General features: G+C 42.8%; 1 protein-coding gene across 4 annotated transcripts in view; it reads left to right on the forward strand.

Moving 5' to 3' along the window:
- Positions 1-15484, forward strand: part of FRMD4B (FERM domain containing 4B) — a 334728-nt gene that overhangs the window by 62975 nt on the left and 256269 nt on the right. For 2 of the 4 annotated variants that reach the window (XM_033424804.2, XM_049715805.1), the window contains exons 2-3: positions 584-711; positions 3507-3703. The exons of 1 other annotated variant lie outside the window; for it this stretch is intronic. The gene's annotated coding sequence lies outside the window, so the exon portion shown is untranslated. The remainder of the gene's footprint in view (positions 1-583; positions 712-3506; positions 3704-15484) is intronic. One more of the 4 variants, XM_033424806.2, reaches the window with a different exon arrangement.

Consider the following 15484-nt stretch of genomic DNA (forward strand, 5'->3'; position numbering starts at 1 on the left):
AGTCAAGATCCTTAACGGCTTAGTTCCATGGTGGAGATTGCAAACTGTCAATCCATGGGCCAAATTCAGTTTACAGATATGTTTTCTTTCATCCACATTGTGTTTTGTTTAAATAAATTTTTCAGTTAGTGCCAACAGTTAAAATTCTGATATATCACATTTAAAGAATCAGTTCTCCAGCCAACTTGGAAAAATTCAAAGCAGGGCTCTGTATTCCCAGGTGGTAACTATGTGTGATTGCTCTCTTAAGCTGCCCCCATTTGGCCAAGATGTGTGTTTGCACAGCAGCACTGAGCTATGCCCGGTACTGGGTCTCCCCCATCACTCATGTATATCCCCCATCCAGCACCTGTGAACATCTGCCTGGACAGTTAATTCTGTAAGGTCTTATGACTACCTCTTCTTGTTATCTTGAATGTTAGATCATTAAATTAAAATATTCATTCTATGCTCCCTCCCATGAGAGCTCGTGTGTATAATGTACTAAATAAATGCCTTAAGGTGATTTTAACCTCCCACTTCTTGTGTAAAATAATGCCACCTCTTGCTTAAGAGGATTTCAGGTAGTATTTTTTTTTTTCAGGTAGTATTTTTAAAAGACCTGTTCCATAAGGAAATAGAAGAGAAATTCAAATAAAGAACCAGACCAAAGAAACAGGAGCATGTAATAAAGGTGATTGTCAAGATTTCATATATAAAGGGAAAAGAAAGGTAAGATATATTTTATTTCAAGGAAAACCAAATCTGTAAGCCGAACCCAGGAAAGCCTCACTAATCAGTGTTCTGGTTACATTATTTATTTGTTGGCTGTAACTGGATTTTATTTTTAAATGACATTTTCTTTCAAATAAGGTAATCAATTCAGGGCTTTTGGTAAGGTCATCATAATGGAAACTAAATCTTCTGTTTTATTTTGGTTGATTTTAAAAATAACTTCACGGGTCCACAGTTGGTTACCATTTACTGCTTTTATTTTTAGGATTTGGCCAAGAGATAGGTCACTGTTTTTCCACCAGCAGTTTTCAGGGTTTTGTGTCTTCTCCTCCTCATGAAGTTTCCCAGCATGAAATGTAGGGAGATGTCCCACTGGTGGCCAGTTCCCAAGACAGTCCCATATTTTCCAGTGTATTATCATTGACATGAAGGGAGGCAGTTCTTCAGTCCATTTTCTGCTTTCCATTAGTCAAACACTGCACCTTGGCACACTTCCCTTCTGTCAGGGATTCCACAGTATCTTTGTAGACTAAAGATTTTAAGAGGAAATATCTTTAGGACTCTAAGTTGTTGTAATCATTATTGTCACCAGTGTAAGCACTCTGTAAGGGAAAATGCTGCAATGAAGGAAGGAAGCAGCTCTGAAGACTCGTAAAACACGTGAAGCTCTGGAAAAGGTTTCAGAATACATCGGCACTCTTTCCCACATAAACTATTTGACTATTAACTCCCATATCGGCACGGGTTGGGAACATGGGGTCTTCTTTTGACCCAGGAATCTCACAATCATACATGCTCAGTGACTAAAAGAGTATTTTCTGTCTCTGTGCTACATATGGTACCACCACTCCTGATACTTTTCTTTAAATTTGCTGCCTTTTTAAAACTCAAAAATAATCTTAAAAGGTAACTTTACATGCCTACTATAAAAGGAAGACCAGTAATTCTAGCCCAAAATGGAAGGTTATTGGGATATTAAATGCAATGAAAACACACCTTTGTTATTCAGTTTTACTGAGGTCCTCCTAGCCACCAGAGGCTCTGCTTTTTCTCTGTACAACAGGGGATAGACTTGGTTTTAGGAAAGTGCTGAATATGTAATAGCACCAAACTGAGACTCTTTGAGGACTACTCAGAGGGATTGAAAGAGAAGCAAAAAGGGCTAACTTTTTACTCTGGAATGTAGTGTTATTGAGGCACCCCTGCTGGCGATCCCACGAGGTCATCTCAAGCAATAGCATAAGCCCACACTTTGGCAATCCCTGGACCGATTCGGCAATTCCTGCCTCCTCCAACGTACTTCAGAAGATGTTGGTGAAAGCTTTGATCCTTAAGTCAGAGGAGAATTGGTGTGAGCATCTAGAAAAACCTCCACTGTGAAATGTTTGCGTGAAGCTTGCTTTTTTAAGAAAGATGTTACAGCAGTGCCCCAGCTCAGACTGGCTTAACTTTCCTATCTTGCTCCTTCATTTTTTCCCCCTCTGCCTCGCATGCCTCCCCTCTTCCTCGTCTCTCTCTTTCTCCTGCTTCTCCTTCCTTCTCGTTCTCACTCCTTATTTGTCATCTTCACAGGACCAGTCACCTGTGGGAGTGTGTTTTTCATCATTAAGTACAGGAGCAGACACACTTCACGTGTCTCCAGGGTATGACCTGTAATTCCCAGCGTACTCATTTCTGTGATATTCTTAGGGCTGCAGAAAAGCTCTCAGCAACAATGCTTGCTTAGAGTATTCTTAAAGTGCTTTGCCTCACTGCAGCTTTTACCCTTCATCCCCTAAGAAAGCAAACGAAAGTCTAAGGAACTTGAACTTGGGCATTGAGCTACAGGCCCATAAGAACATTTTGGTATGAGCAGATCAAATGAATATACATTTTTGAAACCTAGTTCATGATATTTCTCCCCCAAAGAATTTCAGCTTTTAAAAGAATTTGTTTTGTTTATTGAGTTTTTTTGTGTCTTTGGCGTCACTTTATGGAAGCAGTTTGCATTAAAAAATCTAGTCAGTATTTGTGGGATTTTCTGCTCAATCTTTTGGGAATTGCCCCAAAATGCCCTATTTCCCTGGTTTCTGTAGGAGCAGTCATTTGATATACCAGTACCCTGTTCTCTGTTGAGGGCTGGTTTGTCCAGGGTCAGGGATCTGACTTCAACTGGGCCAACTGGAGCTCTTCCCTGGGATCCTTGAACTTGGGACCTTGAAGGTAGAGGTTTTCTCTATCTGGGGACTGAAATTGTAAAAGGTAAAGCTTGGGAGCTGCGGTGGCCAAGTTTTCCTCTGTATAAAAAAGGTCAGTGAACCAGAAGATTGAAGTTGAAATGCAGAGGGAAGGACTTCCCTGGTGGCACAGTTGTTAAGAATCCTCCTGCCAATGCAGGGGACACGGGTTCGAGACCTGGTCCGGGAAGATCCCACATGCCGCGGAGCAACTAAGCCCGTGCGCCACAACTACTGACCCTGCGCCTGCAAGCCATAACTACTGAGCTCATGGCTGCAACTGCTGAAGCCCGTGCTCCGCAACAAGAGAAGCCACCGCAATGAGAAGCCCGTGCACTGCAAAGAGTACCCCCACTTGCCACAAGTAGGGAAAGCCCGCGCTCAGCAATAAAGACCCAATGCGGCCAAAAAAAAAAAAAAAAAAAAAAAAGAAATGCAGAGGGAGAGTTAGACTTCTCATGGCATTTGAGCCCCTGATTACATCCTTCTTGAGACACAGCTTCCTCCCTGTCTTTCTTACTGCTTCCCTGATATGTAAAGTCTCAGAATACACCTAAATTTCCTTTTTTGCTTCAGGTGTTTCACATTGGAGTTTATTCGTCTGTAGCCACAAAAAAAGGCCTAATAGGTGACAAGTGATCGTTACACAGTCTGAGTCTCATGCAGGAACCAACACTATTATGAGCAGAAAAAATAATATAGACCAGGAAATTATGGGCCAGGAAATTAACATACAATATCTCAGACTCCAGACCCTACGACAACACTATGGGGTAAGTAATAGCCTTTCCTCGTTTCACAGACTAGGAAATTGACACTGAGAAGTTAAGAAGTATTCCCAGAGTTACCCAGCCAGTAAGGGGCAGAACTGGACGTGAACCTATGATGGTCTGACTGCAGAGTTTATTTGTTTGACCAATTTTACCATTGTAACCTCCCAACTGATATTTCTTTGATTTTCTCTTACTTGTGTTAGTTGCCTTTTGTCAGAAAGGATCAACTAAAGACTCACTAAACTGATTAGCAACCTCTTCCAGGATTTTGGGACTTGTAAAGATGGAAGGAGCCCTACAGGTTAAGTTCTCCAAACCCTTGTTTTACAGATGAGGAACTGTGGCTCTAAGAGGCAAGGGTACATGCCCAGGGTCACATAGCTATTGTACGGCAGTCCTGTAACTTGAATTTGTCTCCTAACACCAACACATTTGTTTTTTCCTTCTAACACACCCTTTTGGTCTAGGCTTAAAAGCGACTTTCTCCACAAAGTCTCTAGATTGATGAATTGCTCTTGCTATATAGGCTTTCCTACCACCCTCTCTTTCTCTGTTCATAGCATTTAATTCCTGTTTTAAGTGCTTGTTCAACCGTCCATCTGCCCCATCAATCAGTAGCCTCTGTGAAGGCAGGAACCCTGTCTCTCTTGTTCATTATTGCCCCTCACATGGCATATGCTTAATATGCTTAAATGGTGACTAGAATACATGAATAAAATAGCGCAAGGATGTGCAACAATGGTCTGACGTTTAAGGCAGTTGAGCTATATAGTATTGGAACATATATTCCAGTTGTAATTCTTTGGTTTTTGCCCTGTTGAACATTTGCCATTGTTATACAGGTAGTATTTAAACTTATAGCTTTGGGGACAGAAATGCTCACAGCAGTACCGGGAACCACGTTTCTTCCTTTCTTCTTAACTTCGATTTGCTAGAACAGGTTTCTGTCACTTGTACTTAGTAGTTCCTAGCAGGTACGTGAGCTAAGACCAGACTCAAGATGAGGAAGCAAGGGGACAGCAAGTAATTGAGACTATTGGATAAATGACTGGTGAGCTCTACCATCCTTTGGTCATTTGCATTTCAGAGACTCAAGTGAATCTCTAACTTTTGAATTGTGTAGGGGAGGTTGGAAAAGAAGGAGAAGAGAAGTTACGTGGTAGAGGCTAGGGAGAAAAGGTGGCCTAAGAGCTGAGGCTTGAAAGATCAGTAATGTTTTGCTGAGGGTGACAGGAATAAGACCAGCCTTCTCTTATTGAACTTGATAGGCTGTGTCCCTCTTGACTAAACATGGTGTAGGATCACTCCTTCAAACCTCTTGCCTAAAGCCGATTTGTTTCATCCACCTAAATTTTCATGTTACATTCAGCAATGACAAAATTTCATAAATTACGCTAGTTGTGTGAAGCTCACTATTAAAAAACCCCATGCTTGTGCAGATGGATTGTAAACCACCAGCTGAATTCTCAACAGACACAAAAACATAAGGATGTTGGAGAAATGGAAATATATGTGCTTAGATGACTCTAGGAAAGAAGACAGAGGTGGCTGGAGAGGCAAATCAGGGTCAAAGGCAAGATGACTCCATGAAAGCCATGCCAGGCGTTGGGGTTTGTGAAAGTGAATCATATTCCCAACACGTTCAGAGTGAAGAGTGAGATGGGGATCAAGATAGGAGCCCTGCTGCTGACGAGGCCACACTGTGGGCTTCAAGCCGAAATGGTCTTTGTTATGATATTTTCCATCCCCATGTCTAGACTTTGGAGCCCAAACTTGGAAAGAGTTGACGGGGTAGAGTGGACACGTACCCACCAGTTGTAGAGAAGGTTCCAACTTCTCACCCCTCATGCCTCACCCCTGTGAAGCCCAGGAGCAGGGCAGGTAGCATTGTGCAGGCTTGCTTTAGGGATGCAGTTTAGGAAGAGGAAAGGCCAAAGAAAGCAGATGCGTGTATTAATCATTGGTCTTCTCCCATTCCTGTTAGGTAAATTACCCCTGGAGAGAGGGTCCAAAGGTTTTTCCTCCAACCTTCATCTCTTTTAGGGAAGGTTCTTTCTCCTCTACTTAGAATCATAAGGGATTAGTGAGCGCTACCCCTCAAATGTGGAGGTTAGATCCCAAATTACACTTACTTCTTGAGGGTAATATATGCGGAGGGAATTAGCTAAGAATACAATTCCCCAGAGACTCACTTCAAGGCTTGAAAATGCTAACAGAGCCACCAGGATGGATAAAACTCACAGTCCTTTGGAGCTCTCTACTCCTCACATACCCAGTATGGCGGTCGCCATCTGATCCATGGCAAGTCTCTGTGAGATGTTCTCTTAAAACTCCACTGATAATTTGAAGCAGAATTTGCAAGATAATGTCTTTCTATACAAAATCGTCTTCCAAGGAATAGAGCCATTTGAAATGAAAAGTCAAACCAAACAATTTATCATCTCCACGCAAGCCCATCATGAGCATACTCTGCAAAGAAATATGCGTCTTTGGCAAAACAATAGCCTTCCCTATTCACGTAGATACGATTTCCATAATGGACTGCATGATGGTGCCTTCCTGATGTAATTGCAGAAGCCTCCTTGGCTGCACTGAGAGATTTTATTTGCTACCATAAATAATAAACTTGCTTTCTGCAAAAGTAACGTCTTTGGGGAATACAGATCAGAAATGTTCCCATCATCTTGGAGTCTTTAATGGGTTTTGCAGCTGAGTGTCTTGGGGTATATTTCAACAAACCTCTGAACTAGATTTTTTGATTCTGTCCCGTGGAGAACAGTGCTGTACCACTATTAATCTGGAACATTCGCCGCATCACATCAATTTGGTGAAATTATAATTGAAACATGGTACTTGACCCTGAGGGGACCATGGAGAAAGGGATTTGCTTTGGTGGCTCCTCAGGCATCATTTAAAACCTGCTGCCGCTGAATCAGAGTCTGCTTCTTAACTCTGTAAACCTTCCATTGAGAGCCATTTCAGCTGGGCTGCAGAATACTGTGCTTCTTGCCACCTCTGTCATTTTTCTCTATTTGTCTGTATTTTTCCATAAATTGGATTACCCAGACTAATAATAGGATTGTGAAAGAGGAGCTTGTTATGGGATTCTGGTGACTATCAAACAGAATATAATTAAACCATAGTTATGCAGCCTAATTGAGGAAAAGAGATTTGGAATTAAGGGAAATCGGTGAAATTCAGTTGTTAATTTCACGTACACAAGGTAATAAACTGGGCTAATATGGGATTACTGACTGTTGGAATCCTTCTGAGATCTACCTAAAAAGGAGAGATAAAAGGGATGTATCGGGCTTCCCTGGTGGCGCAGTGGTTGGGGGTCCGCCTGCCGATGCAGGGGACGCGGGTTCGTGCCCCGGTCCGGGAGGATCCCACATGCCGCAGAGCGGCTGGGCCCGTGAGCCATGGCCGCTGAGTCTGCGCGCCGGGAGCCTGTGCTCTGCAACGGGAGAGGCCACAACAGTGAGAGGCCCGCGTACTGCAAAAAAAAATAAAGGGATGTATCATTTTACCTATTTCTGAGTAAATAGGCTCAGTTCAGTCTTCAGGAGAGTGCTGAAGAACATCTTGTTTACATTCTCAAGTCTTTTTAATTAAAAGTTGTCCGTTGAAACGAATCCAGTTAACCCTCCCTGCTATTTCCCTAGTGGAGACTGCTAGCTGTGCCCCTGTATTTATTTTTCCTTTTTTTCTAGTAGAAATAGAACTGGACATATGACCACCCAGAATAATAACCACATTTCTCAGCCTTCTGTTGCAGTTGGCTGTTACCTCCAGCCAATGAGCTGTGATGTGTGCGATTAATTTCTGGCTTGTACCCCTGCAGGCACTGGGTATCCACATTATCTCTGTCTCTCCCTGTTGGCTGGAGGGTGTATGTGCTGGTGGGAGGCATAGCAGCTGGCGGAGATGAGAAGATGGAAGAGGCCTGAGAAGGATGCAGGTGAAACTTGGTCCTGATGATTGTAGAGCCACCTTAACCTGTCCAGGACCACCTCTGCAAACTCTTCTATGAGAAAGAAATGAACTTTTTTCTGGGTTAAGGGACTTGCTTTTAGGGCATCTTTGTTATATCATCCTAATCTGATTCCTCACTCTGGAATTTTAAACCCAAACTGTATGGGTCTGTATTGATGGCAAAATTGGGTGCTTTCAGCAGCAAATAGCAGATTTCTGGATTCACACAGGCTTAAACAGTGAAGCAGAATTTTAACTCTCAGAACAGCAAGTGCAGAGACGGGGCAAGCTTTCAGGTTGCTTGATTTAGCTGCTAAATCATATCATTCAGGGCTCAACTTCCTTCTCCCAGTCCTCTGCCATTCATTTTTTTTTTTTAATTTAATTTTATTGGAGTATAGTTGATTTACAATGATCTGTTAGTTTCAGGTGTACAGCAAAGTGATTCAGTTATACATATACATATATTTTTAAAATTCTTTTTTCATATAGGTTATAACAGAATATTGAGTAGAGTTCCCTTGCTATGTAGTAGGTCCTTGTTGGTAATCTATCTTTTATATAGTAGTGTGGGTATGTTCATTCCAACCTCCTGATTTATAACCCGCCCCGCCCGCACATTTCCCCTTTGGTAACCATAAGTTTGTTTTCGATATCTCTAAGTCTGTTTCTGTATTGTAAGTAAGTGCATTTATATGTTTTTTAAAAATTAGGTCCCACATACAAGTGATATCATATGATATTTGTCTTAATCTGTCTGATTTACTTCACTTAATACGATAATCTCTAGGTCCCTCCATGTTGCTGCAAATGGCATTATTTCATTCTTTTTTATGGCTGAGTAATATTCCACTGTATATATGTACCACATCTTCTGTATCCATTCCTCTGTTGATGGACATTTAGGTTGCTTCCATGTCCTGGCTATTGTAAGTAGTGCTGCAGTGAACATTCCAGTGCATGTATCCTTTTGGATTATGGTTTTCTTCAGATATATGCCCAGGAGTGGGATTGCTGGATCAAATGGTAGCTTTTTTTTAGTTTTTTAAGAACCCTCCGTGCTATTCTCCATAGTGGCTGCACCAATTTACATTCCCACCAACTGTATAGGAGGGTTCCCTTTTCTCTACACCCTCTCCAGCATTTATTGCCATACTTAGTATTAGCTTCATCCTCAAGCCAGTGGCAAATGTTAATATTCCAGTTCTGAGCATCACATCCAGGCTGGACAACATTCATAGGAGAAAGAGAGACTATTTTATTTGTGGCTGCTTCTTAGGAGAGCAGAAATGTTCCCAGAAGCAAAAAATTTCCCAGCAGTGTCCCATTCATATGTTAACAGCTGATATTGAGGCACATTCCTGACCCCATTCCTGTTAGTTAGAATGGAACTAACCCTGGACCAAACAGGTGCACCGCAGGGGCTTGAGTGACATCTGCATCTCTGGCTGAGTAGGGGAAGATTTGAAAGAAAAGGAACAATCTTGGATGGACTCATTGAAGACAGGGATGATGGGTAGAACACTGACAGTGCCTACTACAAAAGGAAACACTATAAAAGGATCTGAAAAAAATATGAATGAAAAGGTATGTGTTGGGGATTTGCTTCAAAATACCATGGGAGAGGAGAAATGGGTAGAGCACAGACAAAGCAAGGCTACCCATGAATTAATCATTGTTGGAGTTCATGGGGGTTCATTATACTTTTCTCTAAGCTTTTGCATCTGTTTGAAATTATCTGTGATTTAAAAACAAACCCCAAAACCTTAAAACAAATAAATAATCCAGGCAAAACAGGGGAAGAAAAAGTAGCAGGAGAAATTTGATCTGTTTTCGTGTTATCAGTAATGGTAGCTAACATTTCTGGAGCATTTGCTCTTTGCTAGGAGCAATAGCTATCAGCTGAGAATGGCTTAGGCCAACAAGAGAATTTATTCACTGGTCTGACTGGCATTTTCAGAGGTAGCTTCAGGCCCAGTTAAGCGCATCTTTTGGTTGTGCTTTCTTCCTCATTGGGGCTCTCTCTGGGCCGTTGCCTAGCAGCTCCTGGCTGGCTCCCATTTCTTCAACACCCCAGAGGAAAGGGAACTCTCCTTTTAATTTTTAAAATTTCTATTTATTTTTTAAATGAAGTATAGTTGATACACAATGTTGTGTTAATTTCTGCTGTACAGCACAGTGACTCAGTTATACATATACATACATTATTATTATTATTTATTTATTTATTTTTGGCTGTGTTGGGTCTTCGTTTCTGTGTGAGGGCTTTCTCTAGTTGCGGCAAGCGGGGGCCACTCTTCATCGCGGTGCATGGGCCTCTCACTGTCGTGGCCTCTCTTCTTGCGGAGCACAGGCTCCAGACGCGCAGGCTCAGTAGTTGTGGTTCACGGGCCTAGTTGCTCCGCGGCATGTGGGATCTTCCCAGACCAGGGCTCGAACCCGTGTCCCCTGCATCGGCAGGCAGATTCTCAACCACTGCGCCATCAGGGAAGCCCTATACATTCTTTTTTTAATATTCTTTTCCATTATGGTTCATCCCAGGATATTGAATATAGTTTCCTGTGCTATACAGTAGGACCTTGCTGTTTATCCATTCTATTTATAATAGTTTGCATCTGCTAACCCCAACCTCCCAATCTATCCCTCCCTCAACCCCCTCCCCCTTGGCAACCACAAGTCTGTTCTCTATGTCCGTGAGTCTGCTTCTGTTTCATAGATAGGTTCATTTGTGTCATATGTTAGATTCTACATATAAGTGATATCATATGGTATTTCTCTTTCTTTCTTCACTTAGTGTGAAGTTGCATCCATGTTGATGCAAATGGCATTATTTCGTTCTTTTTTATGGCTGAGTAGTATTCCATTGTATATATGTACCACATCTTCTTTATCCATTCATCTGTTGATGGACGTTAGGTTGTTTCCATGTCTTGGCTATTGTGAAGGGAACTCTCCGTTTTATTAGTTGCAGCAGGAAGTCCCACACTGAGATCCCATTGATCCAGCATGGATTCCGTACCTGGATCTAAACCAGTGATGGACAGGAGAATGTGATGCTCAGAGGGACCAGTCACATTCTACCCCTGGAGCTGAGAGTAGTCTCCCTCCCTCTCAAACACCAGGGACTTAGAGAGGCTGATTCTTCTAAAGAGGGTCCAGGGAGTGTGCCAAGGGAAAACGACGTGGATATTGGACAGGGAGAAGTGACAGATGACCATTGTGCTTATATGATCTCATTTAGGCCTCATAAAAACTCTGGGCACATACTGTTGTTACCCCATTTTACAGGTGGAAAAACCGAGACTTAAGAGCTTAAGTGAGTTGCCCATGAGCATGTAGGTGATGATGGTAGAACTAGGATGCAAACACAGGAAGCTATTGGTGCCCTGGGCCTACCCTGGAAGTTGTCTGCAGACAGTTCTACACACTGACAAGGTTCTTTGTGTCGTTCACCTGAGCCCATTCATTCTCTAGCCACAGGAGTGGGGTCCTTCTAACTATGGGACAGTCCACACATGCAGGAGGGTGAGTGAACATCTCCAGGCATGACCCTCAACCGGCGAGAGATGGGAACTGTGGAATAAAACTGTTGGTTCCCTGCCCCTCCTGAGGGCATGCTGACCTTATCTCTTAGAGGGTTCCCAGGGAAATCGAGCCCCGCTTCTTCAGGGCCATAACCTACTCAAAAATGTACTGTGTGCTGGCTTCCTTCCTTTCCCTGCCTTGCATCCTTATTCCCCTACCTGTGCTTCCTAAGAGCATTTCCCCCAAAACTACTTGTCCCCAAATCCTTGCCTCTTGGCCTGCTTTTGAGGAAACCCAACCTAGAGACATCAGCCATCAGCAAAATACTGTAATGATTAAGTGGGATAATATCATTAAAACCCTCAGAGCAGTGTCTGTCTCTTAGAAAGTGCAAAATGAATGGAACAGTCGTTTTGACTGTTTTCCCTCAAGGTTGCCCATGCAACCATGTAATTTATCATCCAATTTGGACATTTTTGAGAATGAAAGGGGGCGCTATGGTAATTGCTCAGGGAATACAGGTGAAAACTAGGACTGTCTGTAGGAAACCAGGATGTATTGTCACCCAACAGTCATGACTTTAGTAGAAAGGGAATTCTCCATACAAAGGAAATTCTACCCCAACACTATAAACACCCGTAACTGTTTCATAATTTCATATTTTTATGTATTATCCTTTCTTAAGTGGAGGCTCACCTTATCGTAGCCATGTAGGGCCTAGACAGGATAATATTCAACTTCTCATTTGTAAGTTAGCAGTGCAGTTGTCATTTACAAAGAACTGACAAGGCGTATCACACACAGAAGTGCTTTAGGTCTAAACATAGTGAAAAGGACTGTTCAGACTTCTCCTGGTAGAATAGAGAATTGAACTTTGAGAGAGTAAAAACTTCAGATGTAGAAAGCTAATACCCAAGTGGTATGCATTTGAAAGAATATTAAGATCACTGTCTAAATAGTGTTGACTGAGAGTGGCCACTTCTCACAGTGAAAGTAGAGAATCAAAGCTCCAGTGAAGGCTGGAAGAAGCCTTATAGCGTCTCATCTGGTGGATCCCAAGTGCAGCTGCCTCTCGAGATCATCTGGAGGAGCTTTTGTAAATAAACAGAAAATTGGTCCTTATTCAGGGAGGCCACACCTGGCCTAGAGCAGGGGTCAGCAAACCATGGCCCCCAGGGAAGCTGGCCAAATCCAGCCACATTCATTTGTGTACATTTCATCCTGGGCTGCTTTGATGACACAGTGGGAGACTTGAGCATGGCAGTTGGCAACAGACATCATACAAGCTACAAAGTCTAAACTATTTCCTATCTGGCCCTTTATAGAAAAATTCTGCTGACTGCTGGCCTAGAGGAATCAGTATTTTAAAAAGCTTCCCAGGGCTTCCCTGGTGGCGCAGTGGTTGAGAGCCCACCTGCCGATGCAGGGGACATGGGTTCGTACCCCGGTCCGGGAGGATCCCACATGCCGTGGAGTGGCTGGGCCCGTGAGCCATGGCCGCTGAGCCTGCGCGTCCGGAGCCTGTGCCCCTCAACGGGAGAGGCCACAACAGTGAGAGGCCCACGTACCGCAAAAAAAAAAAAAAGCTTCCCCGTAGATTCTGGTGCACAGCCAGGTTTGGGAAATACTGATGACAATTTGCGCCTTGCATTTATAAAAACACTAAGCTGAGAGGCCCAGAGAGGTGAAGTGACTTGCCCAAGGTTGCAAAGTCAAGACAAGTCTGAGAAACTTCTCCCTTTTTAACCCCCGTCTTCCTCCTGCCGCACCCTCCCTCCCTAATGATGTTCCTAGCTTCTGTTAGAAACCAGCCTCTTCACTGGACCACTGTGGGGCTCAGCTGGCAGCAGTCAGCTCCCTGGCCAACAACATTTGATGATGAATAATACAGTGACTTGGCTTGGCGTCCATCACCCTAACTTTCCTGCATGCCAGAACGCCTTCGCTTTGTCATGGGCACCATCTGGATAGAAAACCATGTGGAATTTCCAGCAAATGGCATTTGATAGACATGTGCCACAGAAATCTCTTAAGTGAAAAGCTTGTCAAGAGTGAGAGGGGGATGGGCTTCCCTGGTGGCGCAGTGGTTGAGAGTCCGCCTGCCGATGCAGGGGACGCGGGTTCGTGCCCCGGTCCGGGAAGATCCCACATGCCGCGGAGCGGCTGGGCCCGTGAGCCATGGCCGCTGAGCCTGCACGTCCGGAGCCTGTGCTCCGCAACGGGAGAGGCCACAACAGTGAGAGGCCCGCGTACTGCAAAAAAAAAAAAAAAAAAAAAGAGAGAGAGGGGGGTTACACATCCCAAAAAAGAATCATTCATTGATTGGTTCACTGATTCAGCAAACTTTGATTGGGTGTTTTACTATAAGCCAAGCACAATGCCAGGCTCAGCGAGTTTAGTCTCTGTCTTTATGGATCCTATGGTTTGATGAAGGAGGCAAACAAACAATACGTAATAGATAACTAGTGAAAAATAGATAAGTAGATAGGCAATTGCAATTGCCATGTGCGACACAGACAAGACACAATATGACAGAAACACAAGAGGCAACAATTACAAAATGCCTGTTATGCTCCAGGCACTTTTTTTACATGCTTTGTATGTACTGACATTTAATGTTCCCAATAGTCCTGTGATGGTAGCTACGATAATAACCCCCATTTTACAGATGGGGAAACAGGTTGGTTAATTGGCTTGCCCGAGGTCATATGGCTAAGAAATGGTGAGGCTGGGATGTAAATCTACACAGTCTAGCTTAAGAGTTATAAACCATCGTGTTTTATGCCCCTCAAAATGGACGCAGACCTAAGAAAGGGCCGCGGAAGCTGATCTGGTGTCTTTTGCGATGCCTGGAGCACACATAATGAGTACAGAATGAATGTATGAATGAATGAATGAATGAATGTGTACACAGTACAGCTATGTACGTATATCTTTAAGAATTCTATCTGGCATAAAATGAACTGTTGTGAGTCCTGCATTACCCGTCCTCATTTTTTTTCCTTTCTGAGTGTTTGAGCTATTACCACCTATTTCAGCCAAAACATTGCTGCACTCTCATGTGAAAGGTGAAATGCGATAATTAGACAGAGCTCATTAAATCAGTTCAATGATCCTGAAGTAGGAACCAGAGAACCATGATTTACTAAAATGTTTCAAGTATTAGTATGCAGCGAGAATAATAAGGCAGACTCTTACAAGACTGCTCTAAGAAAAAAGCCCATCGATCATAAACACAGAAGCACCAAAGACGTATATTTATTGCCTTTTCGTAGCATAGAAAGCACTGTGCGAAAGGGCACGTGTTCAGAAAGAATTCAGCTGATTCACATTCTCAGGGAGTGTGTGTGCACTAAAGGTTTGTAAGGATCAGATTCTTCTGAGGCTCCTTGAGGGATTCAGCAAGCAGGCGCCCTTCAAACCAGTTTAAAGTGACATCTTTGTGAACCTGACGCTGTGGGTCTTTGAAACAAGTTAGAGTGCCTTTGGCCACCTGGTAGAAGAGCCACGCTCTCTGCTGTCCCCAGTCAAACGAGAAGAGAATCCACCAGGTGCACCGTCTGACTGCAAGGGTGCTTTTCCAGGCCATGTTTCAATCTTAACAGCACGTTGATCCTCTTGGGAATTAATACCCTGAAAGTGTCCAAGCATTTGTTCAGCTCTTGGGATATTCAACCCATGTGAAATGAAAGGGGGGAATGTTTGGTGACTGTATAATTTTTGAAGTCCTCAAACCGTTAACATGGTTGGTTAGCTCAGATGTCCACCTTCCTTGTTCAGTCCTTGTACATGGAGGAAATAGCCCTTGCCTACTCTTGGGCTAACTCCTACTTGAAGGCCCAGTTGAACCTAGTCTGAAATGACTCAGCACGAGTTTTTTGAGAAGACAACATTTAGTGAAAGTTACAACTTTAGGAGTTCTGGACGTGCCACACAAAATATGCTGCTTTGTTGGTATATTGATTATTTTGAGATATAGACACTTTAAAAATGTATATATATATTTTATTGAAGTATAGTTAATTTACAATGTTGTATTAGTTTCAGGTGTGTAGCACTGTGATTCAGTTTTATTTATTTGTGTATATATATATATATATATATATATATATTTTTTTTTTTATTTTTCAGATTCTTTTCCCTTATGGGTTATTACAAAATATTGAGTATAGTTCCTTGTGCTTTACCGTAGATTCTTGTTGGTTATCTGTTGGTTTTTTTTTTTAAATTTTATTTATTTTTATTTTTGGTTGCATTGGGTCTTCGTTGCTGCACACAGGC

The sequence above is a fragment of the Orcinus orca genome, chromosome 10 (assembly GCF_937001465.1).
Source record: "Orcinus orca chromosome 10, mOrcOrc1.1, whole genome shotgun sequence".
Taxonomy (NCBI): domain Eukaryota; kingdom Metazoa; phylum Chordata; class Mammalia; order Artiodactyla; family Delphinidae; genus Orcinus; species Orcinus orca.